The 14,920-nt window shown below is 36.0% G+C and overlaps 1 long non-coding RNA gene across 1 annotated transcript; it reads right to left on the bottom strand.

The window, feature by feature from the left end:
* Nucleotides 1–12,030: 12,030 nt before the first annotated feature.
* LOC137071941 (uncharacterized) lies at nt 12,031–13,455 on the bottom strand. The gene is made up of 3 exons (XR_010904557.1): nt 13,265–13,455; nt 12,636–12,728; nt 12,031–12,108 (listed from the first exon to the last, which is right to left on the bottom strand). It is a non-coding gene; the product is annotated as an uncharacterized lncRNA (long non-coding RNA).
* Between the last annotated feature and the right edge of the window lie 1,465 nt (nt 13,456–14,920).

Raw genomic sequence — 14,920 nt, 5'->3', positions numbered from 1 at the left:
GTGTTCACAATCACTGCGCTGCTAAGACTTGCTCGCATCTCAAATACAAAGACGCACAATTTTACTTTCACTTCATTACCGACTGTGTTTGTATATGTTAACCTTTTGTGTATTTGACAGTATTAACAGTAAGACTACTAATACCAGTAATCACGTGTGTTTGACAGGCGCGTGAGCGCTCAGCGCATGTAAACTGTGAATGAAATGTTTAACCGGCAAGGCTTGTCTATGTTTAAAACACGGCTAAACACCCCTAACTTTAGTGCATATGACTGGATATTTGCTATCAGCACGTAGACTCACAGACACACTCAAGAGGCTAAATAAACTGAGAGGAATATTTCAAACTAAGAGAAATAGAAATAATTAATTTAATGCAAAACCAATTTACAAGCGCGTATTGAACCGTCAGTGCCGTACCGAACGGTTCAATATTATTATATTGAGTATTGTGACATCCCTAGTTGAAATTGTGTCAAATCAGGCCATCTGGCTAAATTTTGTAGATGAAACAAAGTAAAAAGAATTAAGTTGTGTTATAATTAACCTGTCTCCATGTTCTACCTATAGTAAGCAGACTAAATGGCTCTGGAATGCACTTTCCACAAAGCTCCAAAACACATCCGATCCTGTTAAGGTCAAAGATCTCAAACGATGACCAGTGGGCACGAGGTGATTTCCCGAAGATGGGTAAGATCCCCTTTTGGTCAGCGGCAACCCAAGCCAGGGTCATCACCGTAGACGCTGGGACCCTGCCCAAAAAGAGGTGGGGTTCATGTGAGGTGTGTATGAGAGTGGAACCGATGTCTGTGAGGCCAGCTGCATCATAAGGGGGAGCTGTGTTTTGTAGGGGCCCAGAGGCCCGAAAGATATATAGCAGTGTACCCCAAAGAAAGATTCCTCTATACCGCTCACCCAAAACAGCATGCATGGTGTTGTTTGAATGACAGGGAGCACCCTGGGGGAAAGTTATGATGGTAAGGGGCATTTAAGAGTCAGCTGAGACCATGAGGTGATTGCCATTCACTTTTGTGGAGACCAGAACAAACATGTTATAATTGATATCAGTAAAACTGTGATAATGAACTAATTTTCCAAATCATGAGTTTAATCCTGCAGGTCATTAGATATGGCATAGGATGATTCCAAGACGTGGTGGTGTCTAAAGATAAAGACAGCTGTTGAAGTTTAAAGAGGAGGTCTGGAAAACAAAAGGTATTTAAACTAAAGATAATTTGGAAAAATGTCATAGTATAACTTATTTGAGATGATTATATATTATATAATTAGTTATTGCTTTGACATACTACTGAAACTCAGGTCTGACTCCAAAATCACCAAGATACCTGACTTGATTTTTTGTTATTAGACCTTTAGCCTCAAGATATGCTTCGTTCACCTTGAGAGTTTCATCTTTGTTTCCAAATGTAGTGATTTCAGTTTTGTCTTTGTTTAATTGAAGATAGTTTTGGCACATCCAGTTGTTAACTTCATCAATGCATTTGCACAGGGAGTCAATGGGGCTGTAGTCATTAGGTGATAGTGCTAAGTAGAGCTGGGTGTCATCAGCATAGCTGTGGTAAGCAATATTGTTCTTTTTAGGACCAGCCTGTCAAGAAGTATGTTGTGGTCAACAGTGTCGAATGCAGCACTGAGGTCGAGTAGAACCAGAATTGATGTTTTACCTGTATCAGTATTTAAGCGAATATCATTTATAATCTTTATGAGCACTGTCTCTGAGCTGTGATGCGGTCGGAAACCAGATTGAAAACTGTCAAAGTATCTGTTTGAGTTTAAGAATTTGTTGAGTTGATTGAAAACATTTTTTCGATGATCTTGCCAATGAAGGGGAGATTTGAGATTGGTCTGTAGTTGCTCAGTATGGAGTTATCCAGATTTCTCTTTTTCAGAAGAGGCTTAACTATTGCAGTTTTAAGGGTGTTTGGATTTGGAAAAGTCCCATAGAGAAGGGAGGAGTTCACCACTTCTAGGAGATCTGCTTCTAAACACACTTTTGAAAAAAGAAGTGGGGAGTGCGTCAAGGGCGGAGGTTGATGTTTTAATGTGCAGTACCGTGTCTTCTAAAATTTTACCATCAATTGTTTCGAAATCAGACATAGTAACTTTCTGAGGTTTTGGTATGATCTGTCTGAACCCAGAGCAACTCATGGATGTGCTGATTACCTTTTTTTTTTTATTTTTTATTTTTTATTTTTTTATTGACATACAGACATACAAACCACAATAGTGCAGTAATTGACAATCGAGTAATTACATAATTCTAGAAGTGAAATAAAAGTGTGTTAATGTATAAGGTGTGTGTGGGTGAGTGTAGGTGTGGGTGTGTATTCAAAAGCAAAATTACACATTTATTATTTATTATATTATCACTACCACTTATCATCATCATACCATCATCATCATCATTGTAATAATCAGTGTCCCTTTTTTTTTCTTTTTTTTTTTTTCTATGTAATATTTATCATTGTCACCACTTTCAATGGGTCAATAAGTTTCACATAGTATACTAATAATATAAGATAATCCTCCCCCCACATCTTTTCAGTCCCTATACTTTTTATTTTATTTTTTATTTTATTTCTATGTTGTGTGTAGTGTCTAAGGTGCATTAAAAGAAGGGGGACATTGTGCGAGTGTCTCAACTTAGGACAGAGATGCTGTCCTAGAGAAACCATTTCTCGCCTGTCCTACCTGCCTTAGTGTTTATGAGGTTTTCCAATTTAAATATACATACAAACACACATTTCTCTTCTACATTGTGGTGCATTAAAAACACATGAAAAGATTAGGGGGAAAATTAGAAATAATCAATCGATTTTACTATAGTAGTAGTGGTGACAATGAAAACCAGGTTTGAAATTCCAAAACAGCAATAATAATAGTTGATGATAATGATGATGATGATGATGATGATGATGATGATGACGACGACAATGATGAAAGCAAAGACAACAATGGAAACAACAACAATAATAAAAATAATAATAATAAATAATAGCAATCATAACAATAACAATAATGAAACAATGAAACAATATTGACAATAATTGGAATTATGCAGTAATACCTGTGGATTGATTAAGAGATTGGAGGAGTCGGAGTTAAGGAGAGAGAGAGGATTCAGAGTTGTAAGAGGTCAGAAAGTGTTGGATGGCAGAGGTCGCTTTCAGATGAGGGACTATAGGGGAGAGATGTGTATTCCATTGTAATAAAGTCGGTGAGAAGATTCTTCCAGTGGTTAAAGTGTATTTTGTTACGAGTTTTCCAGTTCATGAGGATAGTTTTCTTGGCAATGGTTAGGGCTATGAGGAGAGTTTTAAAGTTTATAGTTTTATCTGTAATTATTGTGAGGTCCCCAAGCAAGCAAAGAGAGGGCGATAGTGGGATGTGGCAGCCCACTATAGTGGATAGTGACTGTGTGACCTCTTCCCAGAAGTGTTTGATAGGAGTGCAGTGCCAGGTTGCATGGATGTATGTATCTGTAGATTTCTGACTGCAATGTGTGCAAATTTCTGATGTGAAACCCATTTTAGCTAATCTATTGGCCGTGTAGTGTGTTCTGTGAAGTGTTTTGTATTGTATCAATTGAAGATTAGCATTTTTGGACATGAAATAGATGTTTTTACAGATTTGGGTCCAGAAGTTGGCATCAGGAACTATTGAGAGATCGTTTTCCCATTTTATTGTTGGTAAGTATATGGTCTGAAATTGATTTGAAATGATTTTGTATATTTTGGAGAGAAGTTTCTTTGGAGATGAAATGTTAACCAAGTCTGATATTGCTGGTGGAAGTTCTAAATTTGTGGCTCGGATGTTTATTTTTGCCAGAACAGAAGATTTGAGTTGCAGGTATTTTAAAAATTCATTGCTCCTGATGCCAAACTCCTGGGCCAAATGCGGAAATGTTGTTAATGTGTTGGATTTGAAAATATGGTTAATATGAGTGATACCCTTTTCAGCCCATGTGCGAAAGTTCAGTATTTTTTTATTGCTAATGAAGTCACGGTTGTTCCACAATGGGGTGCGGATAGATGGAGCTAGTACAGAATTTGTGATTTGGTGAAATTTCCACCAGGCTGTCAGAGTGGAAGCTATAGTTACAGCCTTAAAACATGTGTGTTGTTTGATTGTTTTTGTGAGGAATGGTATGTCAGCTATATTTAATTCTTTGCAGAGTGATTGTTCTATATCTAGCCATATAATATCGGATTGGGTGGGGTGGGTCCATTTGTATATGTATTGCAGTTGGTTAGCTATCGAGTAATAATAAAAATTTGGTGCTTCTAGTCCTCCTTGAGCCTTGTTTTTTTGTAGTGTAGTGAGTTTTATCCTTGGTGTTTTATTTTTCCAGTAAAAGCGAGTGATAATGGAGTCTAATGATTTAAACCAGGTGAGTGTGGGGTGGCTTGGAATCATTGAGAATAGATAGTTGATTTTTGGTAAAATTGTCATCTTAATTGCTGCTATTCTGCCAATTATGGAGATTGGAAGGTTGAGCCATCGAAGCAAGTCATCTTCTATTTTTTTTAGTAGTGGTGTGAAGTTAAGTGTTACCAACTCTGACAGTCTGGAGGAAATCTTGATGCCTAAGTAAGTGATGTGATCATGGTATATAGGTATGGGTGATTGGTGGGGTGCCACATCCCATTTGGTTTTATGTAAAGGGAGGATGGATGATTTGTTCCAATTTATTGCGTAATCTGAGATTTTTGAAAAAGACTGGATTGTTTTAATTATTTCTTGTGAAGACACTAGAGGTTCTTGTATAAATAGTAGAATATCATCTGCATAAAGTGAGATTTTATGTGTTTGTTGTGGTGTTTCAATACCTTTGATTGATGGGTTTTGGCGGATGGCTGCTGCTACAGGTTCAATAAAAATGGTGAATAGAGATGGAGAGAGTGGACATCCTTGCCTCGTCCCCCTGTGCAGTGCAAAGCTTTGTGATGTTAGTCCATTGGTTGTGACTGTGGCAGAAGGTGATGTGTATAAAATCTTGATCCAGTTAATAAATGACTCTCCAAAGCCAAATTTTTGTAGTGTGGTGAATAAAAATTTCCAGTTGACCCTATCAAAAGCTTTTTCTGCATCTAAGGTGGCAATGAGAGTATCTTTCTGTTGTACTGATGAGTAATGCATTAAATTGTATAATCTGCGAGTATTGTTGGATGCGTGTCTACCCTTTATAAAGCCGGTCTGATCAGGATGGATGATATGTGGTATTATTTTTTCAATTCTGTAGGATAATGCTTTGCTGATAATTTTTATGTCAACATTTATAAGTGATATAGGACGGTAGTTAGATGTGAGGGTGTGGTCTTTGTTAGGTTTAGGGATGAGTGATATAAGCGCTGTGTTCATGTGGGATGGGAATTTAGCATTTTGTTTTATTTCTGTTATTGTTCTACTGAATAGTGGGAATAAGGTTGACCAAAAATGAATGTAGAACTCAGCAGGGAAGCCATCCGGTCCTGGTGCTTTATTATTTTGCATGTGATTGAGCGCAGAGTGGAGTTCTTTTTCAGTGATTGGTAATTCGAGAGAGTTCATTTGTTCCGGGTTGAGTTTTGGTAGAAGGGTGTTATCAAGGAATTGGTTTATGTCTTCTTGGTTTGGGTCCAGATCCGATGAGTATAATTGTGTGTAGTATTCTTCAAATATTTTGTTTATCTCAACTGGTGAGTTGGTTAGCTTCCCTGCTGAGTTTCTAATAGAGGTTATAGCTGTTTTTTCTTTATTTCTTTTGATTTGACTGGCTAGATATTTACCGGATTTGTTGCCATGGTGAAAAGTCTCATGACGAAGTCTGTGAATAAGAAACTGGTTTCTTTTGTTTATTATTTCATTAAGCAAATATTTATTTTCTCTTAATTCTTTATGGATGGTTTCTGATGGGTTGTTTGCATGTAAAATTTCTAATTTTTTAATTTTTTCTTCTAGTTGGACTTCTTTTTCTTTTTCCTTCTTTTTTTTATGGACTGAATATGATATAATTTCCCCCCGTAATACTACTTTCCATGTTTCCCAGAGAAGTGATGCTGATGACTTTGGAGAGTCATTTATTTCAAGGAAGGATGTCCACTCTTTCTTGAAGTAGCTGTCAAATTTTGGATCTTTCAAGAGTGATGTATTAAAACAACACAGTCTCACCCCTACTCGTCAAATGTTGCCGAACGGTCAAGGGACCCTGACGTCAGCTGTTGACGCACAGGGTACCCCTAAATCGCCATTTTTCGACGTACTGGGTAATCCACTGATTTCAATGAGAAACCTAGGACGTCATAAACAGACGTGTTGGGCATGTGAATGTTATCGTTATGATGGAATATATTGGGTTATAATTTTTACATTATGACATGTTGGAGTGTGATTCTCAATTTAATCAGCCAGCACAATTGTATTTACATTTATTTACGCTATGATACACGTTTGAAACAGCAGTCAAACCCCACCCCGCCCTAAACCTACCCATTTGCGTATTATATGATATAAAACACAGACTGTAACAGACAACAGGCACACTTTATTGAAAAAGTCCAACTATTCCGAGGCCAAACGATTGAATTGTGTGAAGAAAAGACCCAAAAGCAATCACCGTCTCTATCCGCGCGGCGCGCCCCGGCGTCACACTGAAGACGCCACAGGTAGACCCCTCGGCGTCACGCGATGGACGAACTGGGAACCCAATTGCTTTCAGTGGGAAACCTTTGGCGTCAACATTAGACGGCAATTCTATCGGTATGAAATCGCGCTGAAGAAGTCTCATTCAGAACACATCGCGATGTTTGGCATCAGATCACGTGTGCCACATGTTGGTGAGTAGTCATACATATTAGGCTTGTTCGACTTCACCTAGCGATGCGCAGACCGATCGGCGGCTGACTTGAAGCAGTGCATGCCGGTTAGAAATGTTGTCCGACTTGAGACAGCGCCGACAGCACGTGACTGTGACGTCTGTCAACAAAGTACCGCGAGAGCGATTCGAGAGCAGCCGGCTGATGCAGCCGTTGCAGATTCTCAAGGGGGGCTGCAGGTGGATGCAAGAGCTCTGATGACGACACAGCTGATCCATGATTGGCCGATTCACCGCATGACAGCGATCACGTGCGTTTTGTGTTTATTCTAAAACCTTAGGTTATGCTAATGCTCACAAATCATTTATTTAAAACAGTAAAACCTCTTTTCATGTAGCCGCGATGTTATACCATCATGTTTATCAAACTAAAACTGATAAAAACCGTTGACAACACTTCATTGATAGTGTATGTTTGTATGTTGAACATTAATCTTGTCCAAATAGACACTTTATTAAACAGTACATAAAGTATTGAATGAAAATGTCATTTGAAACATCTGTGTATTTGAGAAATATTGCATTTATTTAACTTCAGCTGTGATAAAGTTTGCAAACGCAGTGCAAGCGTCACCACGGGAAGCAGAAAGTGTCCGACTTCACGTCTCCGTTTGCAGCTCCTCCCCGACTGCACTCGGCTACTCTCGCCGATCGCATCCATCCAGCCGCAGCCGATGTCGAACACACCTATAATGTCCTAATATTTGATATAAAGTATTTTCTGCTTGTCGTTATCGATCATGTTCAGTCACTGCATTGTACCTGTCATCATCTCCACTGAGGCTTTGCATTTCTTTGCTTTCTAAATAAACACACCTTGCTAATAGGGTGATTAAACACTGTCACGTGACGTGCTATAGACCTTTAAACATTTGTTAATATTTAATAATAATTACTAGTGTAGTTCCAACGTGGCATTTGTAGTAGAAGCACAATAAAAAAATAAAATAAAAAAACACTTGCCATGCGTTTACCACAGTATTGGTAGTTTTAATGTGATATTTGTTGCAAATAAACAGTAACCACAACAATTACCATGCTTTAAATGCATTTTAATGTAAAAACCAAATATTGTTATTTAAATAGTATAGTATATCCAGAGCTGTATTTGTATATGAAGAGTTCAGATGCAAAAGCCTCAAAAAGCCACTTCGGTCACATGACATCAGATATTCAATTATTTTTTATTATTATTAACGTCCCGTTTGCATGTAAATAATGTATGTGATCACAAAATCAAGTGCGTTATCTACATTTTCAAACAAATTCATATGATATAGCTTGCTATTATATACTTTTAATAATGGGAATGCACACGTATCTGTGAACTTATTACATAAATGTATTTAACATTTAATTATGCATCGTTTTTTACAGAAATAAATCCTACAGTTATGTATAAACTGACAACATCATCATCATGTCCTGTCCTGGGCACATTGGGCAACATGTGTCCTCCAACATATTCGATCTGTGGCCACGTTTTCACATCTTCTCATGGAACACCGGCATTGAGGTCTTCGTGAAACATCTGTCTCATATCTTCCTTGGTTTTCCCTGTCTCGTGCGTCCTCCTGGTGGTGTCCACTTCATAAGTGTTTTTGGGTGTTGTTGTTTGGGCATGCATAGGACATGTCCAGTGAAGTGCACCCTTTGCTCTGTCACAGTGTCTCAAAGTCTTCACATGGAGTCTGTGGAGTCTTATGATCTCTTTGATATATGCAGAACCAATATTCATAAACTGTTCTTGATGTCTGCCTATGCCTTTATCATCAGGAGATTTAGTGAAGGACATATCTATTGCCATCCACTAGTTCTAGTCATGCATTGACTTCATGATGCTATAGTCCAATGTATATTTCTGCATTTGTTGTTTGTTTGAACAAATGAAGATAGTGAGAGTTAATACCTTTTGAAATCAATAATTATTCATTAAAACTTTTATTACAATGGTCACTAAAGTACATGTCCACCATAACTACCTCTATCATTATTTCACTACCTATCATTATATCACTACCTTGTTAATGTAACTGTAACATGAATGTACTTTATAGAAGTATTTTCTTACTGAAAATGGTTAACATTTACAATAATCATCAACTATTTTAATTGGCATTTAATTTAGTTACAATAAAAGTGAACAATAATTGCAAATATATAGTATTAAAGTTTAGAATGTAAAATGTTATTTTTTGCATATATATATATATATATATATATATATATATATATATATATATATATATGGGCACTACATTTGTATTTAAACTGTTTGACATTAAATATTGGAATATGCTTACAAAATTGTGTGCATTCATTGTGCTTTTGTTATATTTGTTTTAATTCCAAGAGTTCAGATTATAAAGGATGGCTTAAAGAAGTTTATGCTTGTAGACCATTGCATAGAAAAAGGATTCTCTTTCAAATATATTTATTATGCATCAGTTTAACCACACAAAGAAGACTTTCATTTTAAAATGTGAGTTTTATTATTTAATTAGAATAAATAAATATTTAGCCTATATTTAGAATAAATAATATTTAATATTTATTATAATAAATATAATATTTAGCCTAAATATTAATTCTTTAAGGAATCTACCCCTTCAGTTGAACCGGATGAGATGTGATATAATTTACCATAAATGGACAAGTAAGTGTGACGCCTCTGTTCAGCTGGGTTGTCATTGGCTGTGACTTTATCGCAGAACGCGCTGTGATTGGACTATTTGTTTTAACTTATATAAAACGGCGTTTCATGTTACAAAGTATGTTTTGGTGTTATTACGTCAGTAATATGTTAAGCTAACTATAAAGTGTCGCTATGTTCTGAGAAATGACTCCTTTACTGAGAACCCAACCCTAACCCTAAGCATTTCTGCACACTTCTATGAACTACAGCGCCATGTTTCCCATTGCATTGATACAATGACAGATATATGGGAAATGTAGTTTAAAAGGTTTCATAATGAAACAATAAATGTTAAGTAAATAACATATTTAATGGACAACTGGATATTAAAATATGTTCATTGTGTAAACCTTTATGACATATATGAGGGCCCAGCTGAAATTGTATATTTTACTGTGAGCACTTTTAAAAAAACCTTTATGGCAGCTTTCCATATATGTCTGAAAACTGTGGCCAACATTATTTAGTAAACATTGCATATGCAGTTGTCCTGCCAATTTTCTCTGTGATACGCTAACCAGACTTTGAGTTAAAGCCATTTGAAATATGATTTTTTTTTTGCTCTTCAAGGGGCCACTACTGGGTCCCTGGAGGTGTAAGGGCAGTACAACATACACAGATCTATTCTCCTCATCACGGACAACAAACTTTGAGTCACATTTAAATATCAGAGTATTTTGTCTTTTCTATTCTAACGTCATGCTTGTGTATAGGTTTTGATATTGTAAGACCATCTGATGAAATACAGAAATATTTGAAAGAAATGTTGTAAAATAATAATTATTAAGTTTTCTTTTCTTTTATGGATAAACACTAATAAATATAATGGATGAACCTGCAACAACTTGCCATTATCCACTTTCCAGAGTAAACAAAAACTATTTATATTATTTACACTTCATTATTACTATTAAATATAGGACTATGCACCATTAAGTAAAATAACAAGAGACATTGTCACAATTTCATCTACACCCTCTTCACGTACCTGGCATCGAAAATGTGCATGCTTTAATTTTTATTGCAGTAGTAGATGTACCAGAATGATCAACATGGATCATCTTCAGTTAAGCTTGAAGTGTTTGTAATCCTTCCCTTTATTTCACTGAAAACTGACATACTTGTCACAGCATGCAAGTATATACAACTTTTTGGAGCATTGTACCAAATATAATATAACCAGATAAAAAATGTTTACTTCTCAAGTAAAAATATTCTTGGTAATTAATTAGATAACCTAAATAAACTTGTTGAATGTGTATTTACTGTACCAAACACCATACACAATACTCACCATACTTTATCACTCAACACTTTATTGGAGGATACAGTATACAGTTGATAAAGTAGAATAAAGTCAAATTAGATTCAAGATAAATAAAAATGGGTTTTAAAAAACACATTAACATCATATTAATCCATTCACAGCTGCTGAAGCCACACAAATGAGTGCCACATAATCCCATCCAGTCAACTATGATACAGAAAACAGATTTGATATAGTGTTGGAAAATAATGATTCATTATTACAACTAGACTGGTTTCTGTCTCTTCCCTCTATCATGTTCATGTTCTTCTTCTTCTAAACAGTTCGCCCACTTGTACCCTACAGTATAATCAATGTACAGATGATGTGATCACTGATGTTGTGTAGCCTTTTCACAACCAGAGGAAGAAGTCGTATAATCCGGCGTTCTCCAGTCCTGGTCTAAAAGTAAAACAACAAACACAATTCATATTAAGTTTAATGTACAGTCAGGTTAACCTATGTTCTTCAGTAAACTCTCCACCTCAAAATGGGCAGAAATGCCAATTCCTGATTTAAATTTACAAAGCAGCAGTCAGTACATAAAATAATATACACATTGAAGCATTATGTATAATATTTCAGCCCATAATATTAGCCAAGTACTGAACAAAAACTAATTTACCCATATCAACAGCAACCTTTTAAACAGTAGATCTTTTAGAAAGAACTAACCAGATATTTCAAAGAACATTTACTATTTGATTCCTAATATGTCCCAACTCATTATCTTCTAAAGCTACCCAGAACCATCCATGGTCTACAAAACAATGGAGAAATACATGGAGTTTATAACAACTAAATGCTTTTTCCCACACTTGTCTACTTTTATCTAAGACAAAAAGACGGTGCAGTTTTTAAGAACTGAAGGCCAAAAGTGTAATAATAATTGTATCAAAAAGGGAAAACAAATATTTACCATTTTAAATAAATCCAAGATACAGAACCTCATTTGCTTATTTTAGGAGTTATTAAAATATTTAGACATGAATAATGGTACGTATTTTATCAGAGTAGAAAGAATGATCACTGTTGAAATGAATAGTCCTTTGAGAGATCAACATCAAATTTTGTACTACATATTACAGCATTGCTTCAATACAAGACATACCAATGGACTTGCGCACTTTTCTGTCTTCTTCGGGCACAAGATGACCATCTTCCTTCCTCACCCTAAACAAAGGACTTATTTTCTTAGCTTGCTTCGATATAAGGTCTGGTCTTTCTTCTCTTCTGTAAAACAAGAAAGTATCATTTACTCTGTGCAAATACTATTGTTTTTAAAACATATAAATTAAGACAGTTAAAAGTATGTAATAGCAAGCTATATCATAAGAATTTGTTTGAAAATGTAGATAACTCATTTGATTTTGTGATCACATAAATTATTTACATGCAAACGGGACGTTATAAACAGTGCAACTGATCTGATTAAGAAAAAATAATTGAATATCTGATGTCATGTGACCGAAGTGGCTTTTTGAGGCTTTTGCATCTGAACTCTTCATATACAAATACAGCTCTGGAAAAAAAATTAAGAGACCACTTAACATTTAGAAATCCATGTTAAGTGGTCTCTTCATTTTTTTCAGAGCTATATGTACGAGAATCATACGAATTTGACAACTTGTTAAATCTTGTGAATTATTAAGACTTCGGGAATATGTTCTTAATGATTGAGATATGGGATTTGTAAGAATAAGTAACAACAAATGCTAAATAAAATGTTTGATAAAGGGTTCAAACCAACACATACATACCATTACAAATATTTGCTGTTGCAGCTTTTGGTTTTCTCCGTTACTTCTCCACAAACAAGAATGGGTTGACTGAGTCCGAGAGGCCCTTTTGGTCTTTTCAGGTAAAAAAAAAAAAAAAGAAAGAGAGAAAAAAGTCATAATATATAATATATAGCATTATAAAGTATACTATTTAAATAACAATATTTGGATTTTACATTAAAATGCATTTAAAGCATGGTAATTGTTGTGGCTACTGTTTATTTACAACAAATATCACATTAAAAATAGCAATTGTTGTGGTTACTGTTTATTTACAACAAATATCACATTAAAACTACCAATACTGTGGTAAACGCATGACAAGTGTTTTTTTTTTATTTTTTTATTGTGCTTCTACTACAAATGCCACGTTGGAACTACACTAGTAATTATTATTAAATATTAACAAATGTTTAAAGGTCTATAGCACGTCACGTGACAGTGTTTAATCACCCTATTAGCAAGGTGTGTTTATTTAGAAAGCAAAGAAATGCAAAGCCTCAGTGGAGATGATGACAGGTACAATGCAGTGACTGAACATGATCGATAACGACAAGCAGAAAATACTTTATATCAAATATTAGGACATAATATGTATGACTACTCACCAACATGTGGCACACGTGATCTGATGCCAAACATCGCGATGTGTTCTGAATGAGACTTCTTCAGCGCGATTTCATACCGATAGAATTGCCGTCTAATGTTGACGCCAAAGGTTTCCCACTGAAAGCAATTGGGTTCCCAGTCGTCCATCGCGTGACGCCGAGGGGTCTACCTGTGGCGTCTTCAGTGTGACGCCGGGGCGCGCGCGGAGCGCGGCGCGGATAGAGACGGTGATTGCTTTTGGGTCTTTTCTTCACACAATTCAATCGTTTGGCCTCGGAATAGTTGGACTTTTTCAATAAAGTGTGCCTGTTGTCTGTTACAGTCTGTGTTTTATATCATATAATACGCAAATGGGTATAGGTTTAGGGCGGGGTGGGGTTTGACTGCTGTTTCAAACGTGTATCATAGCGTAAATAAATGTAAATACAATTGTGCTGGCTGATTAAATTGAGAATCACACTCCAACATGTCATAATGTAAAAATTATAACCCAATATATTCCATCATAACGATAACATTCACATGCCCAACACGTCTGTTTATGACGTCCTAGGTTTCTCATTGAAATCAGTGGATTACCCAGTACGTCGAAAAATGGCGATTTAGGGGTACCCTGTGCGTCAACAGCTGACGTCAGGGTCCCTTGACCGTTCGGCAACATTTGACGAGTAGGGGTGAGACTGTGTTGATTAAAACGCCATCTGGTGGGGTGCTTCTGTATTGCAGGTGGGTTCCATGTGAGAGTTACCGGAGCATGGTCACTGATACTGATGGGATGAATTTTAGTTTCTACAATATTTGGTATGATTGAATTATTGATTAGAAATAGATCAATGCGGGAGTAAGTTTGGTGGACATTGGAATAAAAAGTATATTCTCTGGCGAGTGGGTGTTGTAGCCTCCAACCATCGCCAAGACCAAAATCACTCATGAACTGTTTTATTGTTTTGGAGGATTGCCAGGATTTTCCTGTATGTTTTGACCTGTCCAATGGTGGATTGATTACAGTGTTATAGTCTCCCCCTATAATTATTGGGCAGCTGGAAAGGTTTGAAAGAGAGGAAAAGAAATTTGAAAAGAAGGAGGGGTCATCAGAGTTTGGTCCATAAATGTTGCCAATTGTGATTGGATTATTGTCGATTGAAATGTTAATAATGATAAAACGGCCTTCAGGATCTGAAATGGTTGTATGGTGGTTAAATTGTATTTTTTTGTTAATTAAGATGCATACTCCTCTTTGTTTTGAGTTATAGTAGGAGGAAAAACAGTGGTTAAAGTATGTAGTTTTTAAGCAGTTTTGTGTTGATTGTGAGAAGTGAGTTTCCTGTAATAAACATATATCAGCTTGCATATTTTTTAGGTAATTTAGGACTTTGTTTTTTTTTTGCTTGTGAGGCAACTCCACGAATATTCCAAGTTAAAAAATTTAATTGCATGGCCCTATAGTGTATACCTCATAATTATGCTGTGTGAGTATAAGTCTCTCTCTGTGTGTGTGTGTGTGTGTGTGTGTGTGTGTGTGTGTGTGTGTGTGTGTGTGTGTGTGTGGATCTACAATACCAAATGATATACAAAACAGCACAAACACAAAAACCTGTAACCGACAACGAAACATATAAACAGTGAGCAAGAAGACTAATTTGGTGCATTTAATG

Source organism: Pseudorasbora parva, chromosome 3, assembly GCF_024679245.1.
Source record: "Pseudorasbora parva isolate DD20220531a chromosome 3, ASM2467924v1, whole genome shotgun sequence".
In the NCBI taxonomy this organism is placed as follows: Eukaryota; Metazoa; Chordata; class Actinopteri; order Cypriniformes; family Gobionidae; genus Pseudorasbora; species Pseudorasbora parva.
This window is presented reverse-complemented; position numbering and strand designations above follow the sequence as displayed.